The sequence below is a fragment of the Erigeron canadensis genome, chromosome 6 (assembly GCF_010389155.1).
Source record: "Erigeron canadensis isolate Cc75 chromosome 6, C_canadensis_v1, whole genome shotgun sequence".
Lineage (NCBI taxonomy): Eukaryota > Viridiplantae > Streptophyta > Magnoliopsida > Asterales > Asteraceae > Erigeron > Erigeron canadensis.
In genome coordinates, this window is record NC_057766.1 from 44,129,681 (window position 1) to 44,143,493 (window position 13,813).

The following is a 13,813-nucleotide window of genomic DNA, read 5'->3' on the forward strand; positions in this document are numbered from 1 at the left end:
CAGTGTACCTGATGCATACAGTATAGTAAAAACTGGTAAGCGAGATCGTTCACAAGGACTCTATAAGTAATTGTAACTATTAAATGATTCTAGTAAAAGGGGGTTTTGTGGCCGAATTGCCACTTTGCAAGTAGTTATTAAAATTGTTAGTAATCCGGAGGATTTATCGAAAGAGAATTTGTTGTTGAAAACAATAATTTAAAGGTCACCCATCTTGATTTCGCTCGACAAATGTTAAGATTGCACGTTTGACGAAGTTCAAATTCAATTTAGTGATTAAATGACCGAGACTCAAATTAATCGTCAACCCCGTACCCGTCAAGTTAACAAATTATTCAACTCTCTTGTGTAAATAGTTTCATTATTAAGACCGGTACCCTGAGACGCCTTTTGATAACTCTCTAGTTTAACAATGGTTTTGGTCATTTCAGAAACAATTTTGCCTATTGATTGTACCCAACCATCAACCCATTAATCTTATCAAATATTAATTACACTCTACCGTACCCGTCATAGAACCATTGCTTTACCCAAGCAATCAAAATAACTTATACCCAATCCTAGTCGTCACTAAGCAATGAATACAAATTATCCGCAATCAATATTGAAAACAAAGAATTAATAGATTAAGATCACGACAAAAGTTAAATCAAATCACTTGAATTAATAAATATTGTGCAATCCCTACATAATGTCTCGCTCCATCAAGATGGATGAAAAGGCGATTAGCCACTCATATTAAATATGAAATAACATATTAAAATGAAGGAAATCATTGTTACGAATACAAAGGATTGAAAACGAATAACGATATAATTCAATAAAGCTTAGATCCTCCAAATTGATGAAATATGAGAAAAACCCTAAAAAGAGGGCTCAAAATCGTCTGGAATATCAAAGATAGGTTTTAGAAGTTTTAGCAGCTATTTATATGCTGACCAAATTCAGCAGATTCGGCGATAAACTGCGTCGTAGTCCCAGACTGCGTCGCAGTTTGACTTTTCTGTTGACTTGACTTTCATTGACTGGCCCTCTGTCGTTATATAGTCAAACTGCGTCGCAGTTTCGCTCAACTGCGAAGCAGTTTCAACCTCGGACATAATTACTGCGGCGCATAACCACACTGCGTCGCAGTTTCACGTTGACTTGCATTGACCACCTTGACCAGCTTTGACTTTCTTCTATTTTCACTTATGTGCCCCGTAAAACGTCGTAATCACTCGTTTTGCTCCAGAAACTTCGTTTCTTCAAGTTATTGCTTAGGTACCTGTTTTCCACCTGAAACACTGACAAATACCATAAACGCACCAACTGTATACGAAAACGACTCATAAACCTTGCTAATCAACCACTTTAAGCTATGGGAAATGGGCATAAAATACGACATATCAAATCCCCCACACTCAAGCTTTGCTTGTCCTTAAGCAAATCAAACTGAAAACAAATCAAACCTTGGTGCATTATGGAACCACATTTCAGTTATCAAAAAGAAGCTCAACATAATCAAAAATGAGAATAAATGGTTAGGCGTTTTAATCTTAAATGAAAACCGAACGTTTGACAGTATTTGACTGACATACAAGCCTTAATAACACGACAAAGCACAAATGAAACGAACAAGTGATATCCCGCCTATCCTACTCCCACTAACTTTTCTGGGGTCGAATATTGAAAAATCACAATAGCAAGTCGTGATGCATAATCTTTTAACATAGGCTTGTACAAGGATCGTTCCTAAGTCGCCAAGCGCATACGCCCTATAACGTCTATCAGAAGAGGACTTTAAGGGTGTAACATTTAAGGCTAAACAGGGCATTAAACAAGGTATGGGAATTTGGGAAGACAATTTGTGTTAACAAAGAACTAACACAACATTTAACAAATTTCACATATAGTTTAGTCCAAACAAACCCATGTCATTAGTTGCCAACGGTCCGCATTCAAAGAGTTCTCCGTCCATAACCCCAATAGAACGATCCAAAAACCAACACCTTGTTGTGTATGACAATCAAACAACTTATCAATCAAATCCAACCAATATGACTTCAAACAAACTAACCATATACATATAAACTCAGCAACACTTTGTTGATTATAATAACGAACCAACTTTCACAAAATGATTTGACAAAAGGAGAAATACCAACTAACAACCCAAGCTCAATTTTTTCATTTTCTGTACTCATTCTTTATTTTTTTATTCATCTTTTTTTCTTTTTTTTTTTTTGAGCTACTTTTATTCTGCCTAATTGGTATTCTCTTACATAACGAAGAAACAATGACAAATCATTACAAAATTTTGCTAAGATGAACAGTCTAGACTTTATCCATGAACCATGACGAAATCAAACTACCCCATAAAATGAGAATATCCCGACCCGACATAATAAGGCAAAACCCAAACCATCCAATCTAGCAAAGGCAACCAATGAACCACCGGACTTCGACTATCGGTATGGCGAAGAAAGTTTTATATTTAGGTAGATTCAACAAAGAACAGGCTAATGACAACATGTTTTCTATTGTTTCTTGCACTAAAAGTGAGTGCAACATACGGGTTTTCAACGGTTGGTTCACTAACCGGTATAGTTAGCTACTAAGCACATTACAAAACATGCACATAACAGATTTTTACGAAACAAAAGGGTGAATAAACAAGAACAGAGGTTTGGTCCTAATATTGCCTCTTCATCATATAACAAAAAACGGAACGATCAACAAGGACAAGTTCTAGAATCAACGCAATCACCGGCACACTCATAGCAAATGAAATAATCCGAAAATGGAAAATCAACCTCAAACTCGCACATCCTAGTTCAGAGCTCAAAAAGAGACCCTTACTCCCGGATAAATCCGAAAGCCTAAGAGGGACAATTTACAAGGTTAATAGTTCCAAAACCGTAACTCTTGTCATACTAGCAATGAATCAATAATATCTCACAATTTTGGTGTTTTGGTGCTATAAGCATGCTAGCAATGTTATTAATCCAAAAGGGATTGCCATGTTAATCAATCAAAACACATTCCACATATTAAAAGTATTACCAAGGTGTAGTTACATTGCTCATTTATATCTATAATTAGGTGACAAAAGCAATTAACTACGAGGACAAACATGCAAAATCGTCAAAAATACCCGACTTTTTCCTGTTTACCTCCCCCCCCCCCCCCCCCAAACACACCCTTGAGTTGGACAATGTCCTCAATGTCCAATAATTAAGCCAACCTAAGGGAAAATAGGGAAAAGTAAACTAAAAATCAAAATAAGAACAAGAAAAACTTGTCGGGTATATGTGGTGTTCCATGCGCGAATGATGCCAACAAGAATATGAGCGCTGAACTTACTGCCAGCATATGCAAATGACAACCTTGCTATCACACATGAACACAAACAAAAGGCAACATAATCATACCAACGTTAAGCATGCATATTCTAACCTAATTATTCTAAGGAAATGGAAAGAAAATACGATGTCTCATCACCCCGAAGGGTGGATACAAACCAACCAAATAAAAATTAAAAAGTACGGGAATTTAAATTGTTCAGTACAGGCCATCAAAACCAGCTGACTGACGGCTTTCAATTCTTCAACCTGCATATGATTCACTGTGGTGGAGGATGAGGTGGATAATGTTGGTAACCAGGAAGGTTACCATAATCAAAGAAAGAACCAACCACCTGTTCTGCATAAGTCTGCTCAGTAGCTCCTGCCTGGGTCACGTCCATGCCAGCATAAGTACCTGTATAAGAACCAAATCAGACCGGCATATCCGGTCCCAGTGCCCCTGGATCGTGATGGGGAGGCTCCTCGACCACATGCTCGGGAAGAAAGTAAAAACCTCCACCGACTCTCTGATGCGGGATAAACATGATGGGTGGACGATAGTCGGGAAGATCAGCGGGTGGGCTAAAATCATGCCCTCTCAGCTGTGCCTCCCACATGGGCTGGTGACGGCACGAGTCATATACCACTCTCCCAAGCCCAGAACCCATCATAGTCATATCTCCCCCAACTTGCTCTCTGAAATTATCCATGCGGGTGTGAAATGACTGCTGAGACTCAAACATCCTATCAACAACAGACTTAAGAGAAGTGAAATCAAAACCTGCAGGAACAACAGCAGAAGAAGAAGAAGCTCCCGCAGTAGAAGTAGCACGACACTTAGGGCGTCTAACCAATTCTTCCTCCGCTGCCTCCTCCATCTCTTCATCAGTATCTTCACCATTATCACCTTCCTCGCCCTCAGGGGCGGCATCACCAAAATCAATCAAAGAGTAAAAACCTCTATTGGTTTGAGGCTTAAGTAACCCAAACCGCTTCAAATCCGGATACTCAAACGGTTTCATAGGCTTCCAATTCAAGTTAAACACCATGTTTGCTCGATCCCCTTCACAACCAAAGAATTTCACCAATCTTGTAACATAATGGCCACAAACAAGCTTCCTATCCCTCATGCCTCGGGTGCCCATATGCTTTGCTACCACGTAAGGGGCACAAGCTAATCTATATGGGGCACCCTCATGAAAAAGCCTCAACAACCACATATCCTCCAAATACACCTTGTCCCGCTGATTTGATCGCTGGACAACCAAGTATGTAATCATCTTTAAAAACAACCTCAAAAAAAGTGACTTAATAGAGTTCACCCTAGACTTAAAACTCCAAGTCTCCCCAGAAATCTGTGCGTAGTATGACTTCTGATTACCCTCCGGGAATCCCAACCCGGTACGGGCTCCCATCCTCAAAACTTTCCTAAACAATTGATTATTATCTACCAAATCCCTAGTGTACATCCCGGTAGCAATTCCAAATTCAACTATGGTTAAAGATAGATCTCTCCCCCCACAACGAAAATGTATGCATTTCTCATCAAAAGTGTTTTTCACTTTGTCAATGGTGCTCACATTGATAGTTGAAAAGAATTCCAAGCACCATTCCTTACAAACCATTCCCTATTTCCAAAAACGTCTATCCACATTCGAAATTCTTGGTCAACAGGGTTACCATTCTCATCATTTTCCATACCAACCAGCCTTAGAAAACCCTCAATGTCCCTTCGTATAACCAACATGTCAAGCATATCATCAGAAGATACCTGGGCTATTCGATGTCCTTATGAAGGAATTTTTCCAACCGCTCATTGTAAGCAGCCTTCTGTTCCTATGAAGCTCTTGGCCAAGTGAGCCATTGGTGTTCAGATAGAGCGGGAACTGGTGCCACAGCGGCTGGAGCTGCTCCCGAAGATTCCTCACCTGTGTGAGAAGAAGCTGCGTGTCTCGGGTTTCGTCCACTAGTAGCGGGAGCCTGCAAAAAGACGGCAAACATCAGAACTTTTAAACCCCAAAATATTATCCACCATATATGCTTCATAAGGGGGTCAGGTCTGCACAGGGTCAGACTGCGACGCAGTCTTAATGGATTGCGAAGCAGTCTGAACCTCGAAATCAATAACTGCGGCGCAGTTTGGTGACTGCGTCGCACTCGTGAAAAACTGGGCAGAGGTTAGAAACTAATTCAGTCAAAAGCTTGCCAACGAAAATCGATTAATTCGAGTTTATCTATATACGGCAGAAATCAACAATCCAACTCCATTTTGTTTTTGTTCACTTACAAGATCTTTCACGACAATTTATCATTCACCCCATTTATCCACAATACAACAAAATTAATCAACGAAAAGAGAATAGAAGAAGCAACTAACCTTTCCTGAACGAGTCATTGTGATGAATTGAAGAACAAAAGTAAATTCAAACAAAATCAGGGGAAGGAATGGGAGCAAAATCGGTAGTCTATGCTTCAGAGGAAAAAGAGTTGAAGGTTTTTAGGTAAAAGTAAAAAGTGAAACAACCCTAACCTTTTATTTGTTTGACCAGATCTGACCCAACTGCGTCGCAGTTCCTACACTGCATCGTAGTTTTGTTTGTTTGTTTGTGTTTATTTTTTTTTTCGAATTTTCTGAACAACACTGAAACTGTGTCGCATCAACCAAACTGCGTCGCAGTCTCTTATTTGTCGAGGATTTTTCTGCTTCGCAATTGGGGGAAACTGCGAAGCATAAACCTATAAGCCAAAAACTGCGCCGCAGTTTCACCCCCCACACTTACCTTGAATTTCGTCCACGAAAAACTTACCGGATTGCGTAGAGAAGCTCCAGACCTGCAATACTCGACATATTCACCTTAAAAACATGAAAATTGCTAAAAATTTAACAAAAACAGAAAATCATCAACACACCGGTTGCCTCCCGCGAAGCGCTTAATTTATTTACGAGTCTTTAGCTAGACTCGAAGTTCTCCATCATTGCTTCATTTCGAAAAAGGGCAGCTTGTCGACGACCACTCCCACATTTTCTTCCTCTTGATGATATAACTTCAACCTGTGACCATTCACAATAAACGAAGTACCATCCGATTTAAACAATTCCACATAACCAGACGGATACACATGTTTGATCACAAAAGGGCCGCTCCACCTAGACGTCAACTTGGGTTGTTTAAACTTGTACTTAGAAAGGAACAACAAGACTTTATCACCGGCTTTAAAATCCATTTTCCTAAGCCTACAGTCATGCCAAACTTTTGTTCGTTCCTTATATAACAAAGAGTTATCATACGTATACAACCTAAGTTCATCTAGTTCATTTAGTTGCATCGATCTCAACTCAACGGCTTCAACTAGGTCCATGTTGCAATTCTTGAGCGCCCAATAGGCCTTATGCTCAATTTCAATAAGAAGATGACAAGTCTTGGCATAAAGCAACCGGAATGGGGTTGTCCCAATCGGTGTCTTGTAGGGGGTCCGAAATGCCCATAGAGCATCATCAAGCTTGGTGGACCAAGACTTCGGGTTATCTCCTACGGTTTTCTCAAGAATTCTTTTTAATGCCCGATTCGTGTTTTCAACTTGGCCACTCGTTTGTGGGTGATATGAGGTTGAAAAACGGTGGTTGACACCGTACCTCTTTAGCACCTTAGCGAGTTGGTGATTCGCGAAGTGGCTTCCGCGGTCACTAATTAAGGCCTTGGGCACTCCAAACCTATAGAAAAGCTTTTTCATAAAATGAATGACAACACATGCGTCATTCATTGGCAAGGCTTTCGCCTCGGCCCACTGAAACATAATCAACAGCAACAAGGATATACAAATTCCTATTCGATGGGAGAAAAGGTCCCATAAAGTCTATGCCCCAAACATCAAAAACTTCACATACCTGAATAAAGTTTTGAGGCATTTCATCACGTTTGGAAATGTTACCTTGTCACTGACACACATCACAAACCTCTACCAAAGTTTGTGCTTCCTTGAACACAGTTGGCCAATAGAATCCAGCATCATACACTTTCTTACCGGTGACTGACGCTCCATAATGTCCATCGGTTGGCCCATGGTGACAAGCATCAAGAATCTGGCGAGTCTCATCATCTGCCACACACCTCTTTATCATCCCATCTGCACAAATTTTAAACAAAAATGGATTTTCCCAAAAGTAATGTTTGGCCTCGGTAAAAAGTTTCCTTCGTTCTTGCTTTGACATATCTTCCGGAATTGCACCTGAACTAAGATAGTTAGCAATATCGGCGAACCAAGGTCCTGTTTCAATCTTCATCAAAAACTCATCAGAAAAATCATCATTAATATCATGCTCTTGTAACTCCTCACGGTGAGGATTTTTGAGCCTACTAAGATGGTCAGCTACCACATTCTCAGCCCCCTTTTTGTATTTAATTTCAATGTCGAATTCTTGCAAAAGCAAGACCCAATGAATTAGACGGGGCTTGGCATCTTGTTTCGAGAACAAGTACCTCAAGGCAGAATGATCAGTATAGACAATGGTCTTGTTAAGGACCAAGTAGGGACGAAATTTATCAAAAGCATACACAACCGCCAACAACTCTTTTTCAGTAACAGTGTAGTTCTGTTGGGCAGGGTTTAAAGTCTTGCTAGCATACGCTAAGGCATAATCGCCCCTAAGGCATAATCGCTAGCGTCACACATCAACTCGAATGGTAAAGACCAATTGGGTGGAGTCATAATGGGGCCATTGGTTAATCTTTCCTAAAGCAAGTTGAAAGCTTCAAGACACTCTTTATCAAAAACAAATGGGACATCTTTCTCTAACAACTTAGTCATAGGCCGGGTGATTTTAGAAAAATCTTCTATAAACCTACGGTAAAACCCCGCATGACCAAGAAAGCTTCTAACATATTTAACATTTGTGGGTGGAGGCAACTTACTTATCACATCAATTTTAGCTTTATCCACCTCTAACCCTTAGAAACTTTATGTCCCAAAACTATACCCTCCTTGACCATAAAGTGACATTTTTTTCAATTCAAAACCAAGTGTGCCCGTTCACACCTCTCCAACATCTTGTCAAGACTTTTTAAACAATTTTCAAATGAACTACCAAAAACCGAAAACTCATCCATGAATACTTCCATGGAGGTTTCTATCATATCCTGAAAAATGACATTCATGCAACGTTGGAAAGTCCCGGGTGCATTACAAAGACTGAATGGCATCCTCCTATAGGCATAAGTACCATAGGGACAAGTAAAGGTGGTCTTCTCTTGATCTTTCGGGTCTATGGGTATTTGGAAGTACCCGGAAAACCTGTCCAAAAAACAAAAATACTCATTCCCGGCGAGCCGTTAGAGCATTTGGTCGATAAAGGGCAATGGAAAGTGATCCTTGCGGGTCGCATCATATAGTTTCCGATAGTCAATACATACCCTCCACCCCGTGACAGTTCTTGTGGGAATTAACTCATTTTTGTCATTTAAAACAACAGCCATCCCACCCTTCTTCGGTACAAAGTGTACCGGACTTACCCATGAACTATCCGAGATGGGGAATATGATTCCCGCATCTAATAACTTCAAAACTTCTTTTTTAACAACATCCTTCATGTTTGGATTCAATCTCCGTTGTCTTTGCACAACAGGTTTAACATTATCAACAAAATTAATTGTTTGCTTACAGAATTCTGGACTTATACCCAGAATATCGGAAATCTTCCATGCAAAGGCCTTTTTATGGGCCTTCAACACGGTAATAAGCCTAGATTTTTCATCCTCCATCAAGGAAGACGAAATGACAACGGGAAGGAAAGATGTACCTTCTAAATATGCATACTCCAAATGATCCGGAAGTGGCTTGAGTTCCAATTCGGTTGGAGGGCTCTCAACCGATGTAGGCACTCGGATGCTTCTATCAACTTTGATATCTTCAAAAGATTCGTCTTCCGGTGGAGTTTCATCAACACTAAGAGCCATGATTTCATGCATCATTTCTTCAACCAACTCATGCTCTTCACTACAAGCTAACAAAGCTTGTCCATCTTCCATATCCAAATAGTCCATAAGCTCCTTTTCCAAAGCATCTTCCTCCTCGATTACATCGTCCTGAAACAAGATTCATCACATGAGTAAGGATGCTTAAGAGCTTTATCTACATTAAAAACAACCCGGTCATCACCGACACCTAGAGAGATTTCCTTGGCCTTGACCCGGATGATAGCATTCGCGGTCATGAGGAATGGTCGGCCTAAAATGAGAGGCACATTAATGTCCGCCTCCATTTCTAAAATAACAAAATCAACCGAGAAAATCAAATGACCCACTTTAATCTGTAAATTTTTCGCTATCCCCATGGGATATTGGAATAATCTATCCGCAAGCCTAATGCTCATGCGGGTCGGGGTCAACGCACCAAGAGACAACTTTTTATAAACAGAGTAAGGCATTAAATTAATGTTGGCCCCAAGATCAGCCAATGCCTTATACAACTCAACACCAAAAGAACAAGAAATAAGAAAACTCCCTGGATCATCAAGCTTAGGGGGTATCTCGTTCTTTATTATCGCAGAAACCTCGACACTCATAACTGTCATCTTGTCTTCTTGTAGCTTCTTCCTATCCGAAATAAGATCTTTGAGAAACTTCGCGTAGTTGGGCATACCTACAAGGAGATCAACTAACGGAACAGTAATCTTAACATTTTGAATTAACTCAACGAACTTCTTAAAGTTCTCCTTGATCTTCCCCCGCTTCAACCGTTGAGGAAACGGCACCTTCGGTTGGTAGGTCTTCACCAGAGGTGTCTCAACAGTAGGTTTCTCAACATTCTTAAATGGAACGGCCAGGATCTTCACGGCCGGGTTCGGTTCCATCTCGATCTCTTCATCAACAGTCCCTTCTGGTTTAACCTGCACAAGAGGAGTAACAACATTAGGTAAAGCATTTGCAGAGTCATAAGTGTTACCTGCTCTTGTTGTGATAGCATTGACTTGCTCATTCCTCGCGTTTGGATGGTTATATTTGGTTCCAGATCCTTGATTGCTCTGCTAAGGCTTAGGATTATGTTGGGTATTGCTCGGTAAAGTACCGGGCTGCCTGTTCGACGCTCCTAGCCTTTCAAGCTTGGCCTCAATATCCTGAAACGTTGCTTGGGTGCTCTTCGAACTTTGCTCAAGCTTATTTGCCAATCCATCCAACCTAGTAGTCATAGCATCCCATTGAGAGGCCATCTTCTCATTGGTAGTTTTCTGAGCACCTACCAAATCATTCATGATATCTCTCAATTCAGCATTCGCATTCTGCTGATTGTTGAACCTGTTAAACCTGCTTCCACTAAAACCAGAATTATTAGCATTAAAATTAGATGAAGGAAAAGAAGTACCTGATGACCGGTTTTGATAACCGGTACTCTGATTGAAGTTCCCTTGCCGATTCTGGACATACTTAACTTCTTGTGCCGGCTTATCTGGGCAATCCTCTGAATAATGCATGTCCCCGCAGTAGTCACACCCATCAGCAATCACCTTAACATCCCTTTCAATGCTTTTGAATCTCACATCTTGGTTGTCAAACCTCTCGTTCATCTGCTTTGTGAGGGCTTTGACTTCAGCAACCAAGCTTGATTCTTCACTACTCTCCAACTTCGCCACAGTCTTACCACTAGTTCTCTTGCTTACAAGCTCTTCGCGATCAGAAAACTCCTTGGCCATATCATCTAAGATTTTGTAACCTTCGGCCAGGGTCACATTGTTCAAACTACCTCCAAATGCCACTGCTAATTCCCTTCGAGTTCTCTTTAGCAAACCATCATAGAAGATCTCAACCACTGCTTCTGTGTTCAGATTGTTTTCTGGGCAATTCCTAATCATCTCCTTATATCGTTTCCAAGCATCTACTACATCTTCCCCTGGATCTTGAGTGAATGACCGGATTTTATTCTCCAACTGTCTCTGAGTCCTTATAGAATAGAACTCATCAATAAACCGAACACGAAGCTCATCCCAAGTTGTATACAGATCATCTGGTTGCTCCTTTAACTATGCCTTAGCTCCTCTACATAAAGTGAGTGGAAAAAGCTCAAGCTTCACATTATCATCTTGGTTCGCGCCATAGTGGTAAAACCTACAAATCTTCTCGAACCTCTCTAAATGCCCATACAGATCATTATTAGTTACCCCATCAAACTTCTCTTCCTCCACACTTTTCAAATGACTTCCTTTAAGAGAAAAGTTAACTCCGGTGGTTGGAAGGCGAATAGGAGTGCCCCTATTAGTGGGGACATTTCTCCTACGGTCACCGTAAAGACGGTTATTGGGGTTGACCGGTTCTTGATCACCCATTCTCCTAGCTCTACCTGGTTGAGTTACCTGAAGATTTTCTTTAGGGATTTCTGTTAAATTCGGTTGATGAGTTTTATTCCGATTATCTTCTTCCTCTGAGCTATCACCAGTTTTGAACAAACCACTACCTTCGGAGAATTTAGAACTTAAGTTCACCTCGGACGTTGACCTTTTCTTTGAATAATGTTGATCCAGATCTACGCCCGGGTGATCATGGTTTTCGCTACTTTGGTGTTTGAGGGCTCCGTGTTGTTTGATCTAACTAAACGTCGTCTGGCTTTCCCTGGATTAGATTGAGGACTAAGCAAAGGTCTACCAGAAGCTCTTCTGTTCATCAACTACAAAGCACCTGCACACGCACCACAAGAAATACCGTTAACCGCACCAGAAACTAACACAATAAAACTAAAATAAAAATAAAATCTATCTATTAAAAACAAATAACTTCCTCACAAATGAATGCTAGGAAGGATCAAATCACAAAACGGCGCCAAAAACTTGATGTGTGAAATCTAGCTTTAAATTTATAAACACGATTTACCGGAAGACTGACTACTACACACTCACAGGCAGTGTACCTGATCGCATGCAGTATAGTAAAAACTGGTAAGCCGAGATCGTTCACAAGGACTTCTATAAGTAATTGTAACTATTAAGTGATTCTAGTAAAATAGGGATTTTGTGGCCGAATTGCCATTTCGCAAGTAGTTAGTAAAATTTGTTAGTAATCCCGGAGGATTAATCGAAAGAGAAGTTTGTTGTTGAAAACAATGATTTAAAGGTCACCCATCTTGATTTCGCTCGACAAAATGTTAAGATTGCACGTTTGACGAAGTTCAAATTCAATTTAGTGATTAAATGACCGAGACTCAAATTAATCGTCAACCCCGTACCCGTCAAGTTAACAACTTATTCAACTCTCTTGTGTAAACTAGTTTCATTATTAAGACCGGTATCCCGAGACGCCTTTTGATAACTTCTCTAGTTTAACAATGGTTTTGGTCATTTCAGATAACAATTTTGCCTATTGATTGTACCCAACCATCAACCCGTTAATTCTTATCAAATATTAATTACCCTCTACCGTACCCGTCATAGAACCAATTGCTTCTACCCAAGCAATCAAAATAACTTATACCCAAATCCTAGTCGTCACTAAGCAATGAATACAAATTATCCGCAATCAATAATTGAATAACAGAGAATTAATAGATTAAGATCACGACAAAACGTTAAATCAAATCACTTGAATTAATAAATATTGTTCAATCCCTACATAATGTCTCACTCCATCAAGATGGATGAAAAGGCGATTAGCCACTCATATTAAATATGAAATAACATATTAAAATGAAGGAATTCATTGTTACCGAATACAAAGGATTGAAAACGAATAACGATATAATTCCAATAAAGCCTTAAATCCTCCAAATTGATGAAATATGAGAAAAAACCCTAAAAAGAGGGCTCAAAATCGTCTGGAATATCAAAAGATAGGTTTTTGGAATGTTTTAGCAGCTATTTATATGCTGACCAAATTTAGCAGATTCGACGATAAACTGCATCGCAGTCCCAGACTGCGTCGCAGTTTGACTTTTCTGTTGACTTGACTTTCATTGACTGGCCCTCTGTCGTATATAGTCAAACTGCGTCGCAGTTTCGCTCAACTGCGAAGCAGTTTCAACCTCGGACATAATTACTGCGGCGCATAACCACACTGCGTCGCAGTTTCACGTTGACTTGCATTGACCACCTTGAACAGCTTTGACTTTCTTCTAATCTTCACTTATGTGCCCCGTAAAACGTCCGTAAGCACTCGTTTTGCTCCAGAAACTTCGTTTTCTTCAAGTTATCGCTTAGGTACCTGTTTTCCACCTGAAACACTGACAAATACCATAAACGCACCAACTGTATACGAAAACGACTCGTAAACCTCGCTAATCAACCACTTTAAGCTATGGGAAATGGGCATAAAATACGACATATCAGGTGGTATGAGGTCAACATAAAAGTCGATTTGGATCAACATGCTGTTGAATGGGATGATATCATTCATGACATGATTCCTATCTCAAAGAAGAACTCTGTTTTGAGTGTTTATTTCAAAGCTGACTTTGGTGCTACAGTGTACTTTTTATGGCAAGAACGGAATTCACGCTTATTCAAAAAGAGG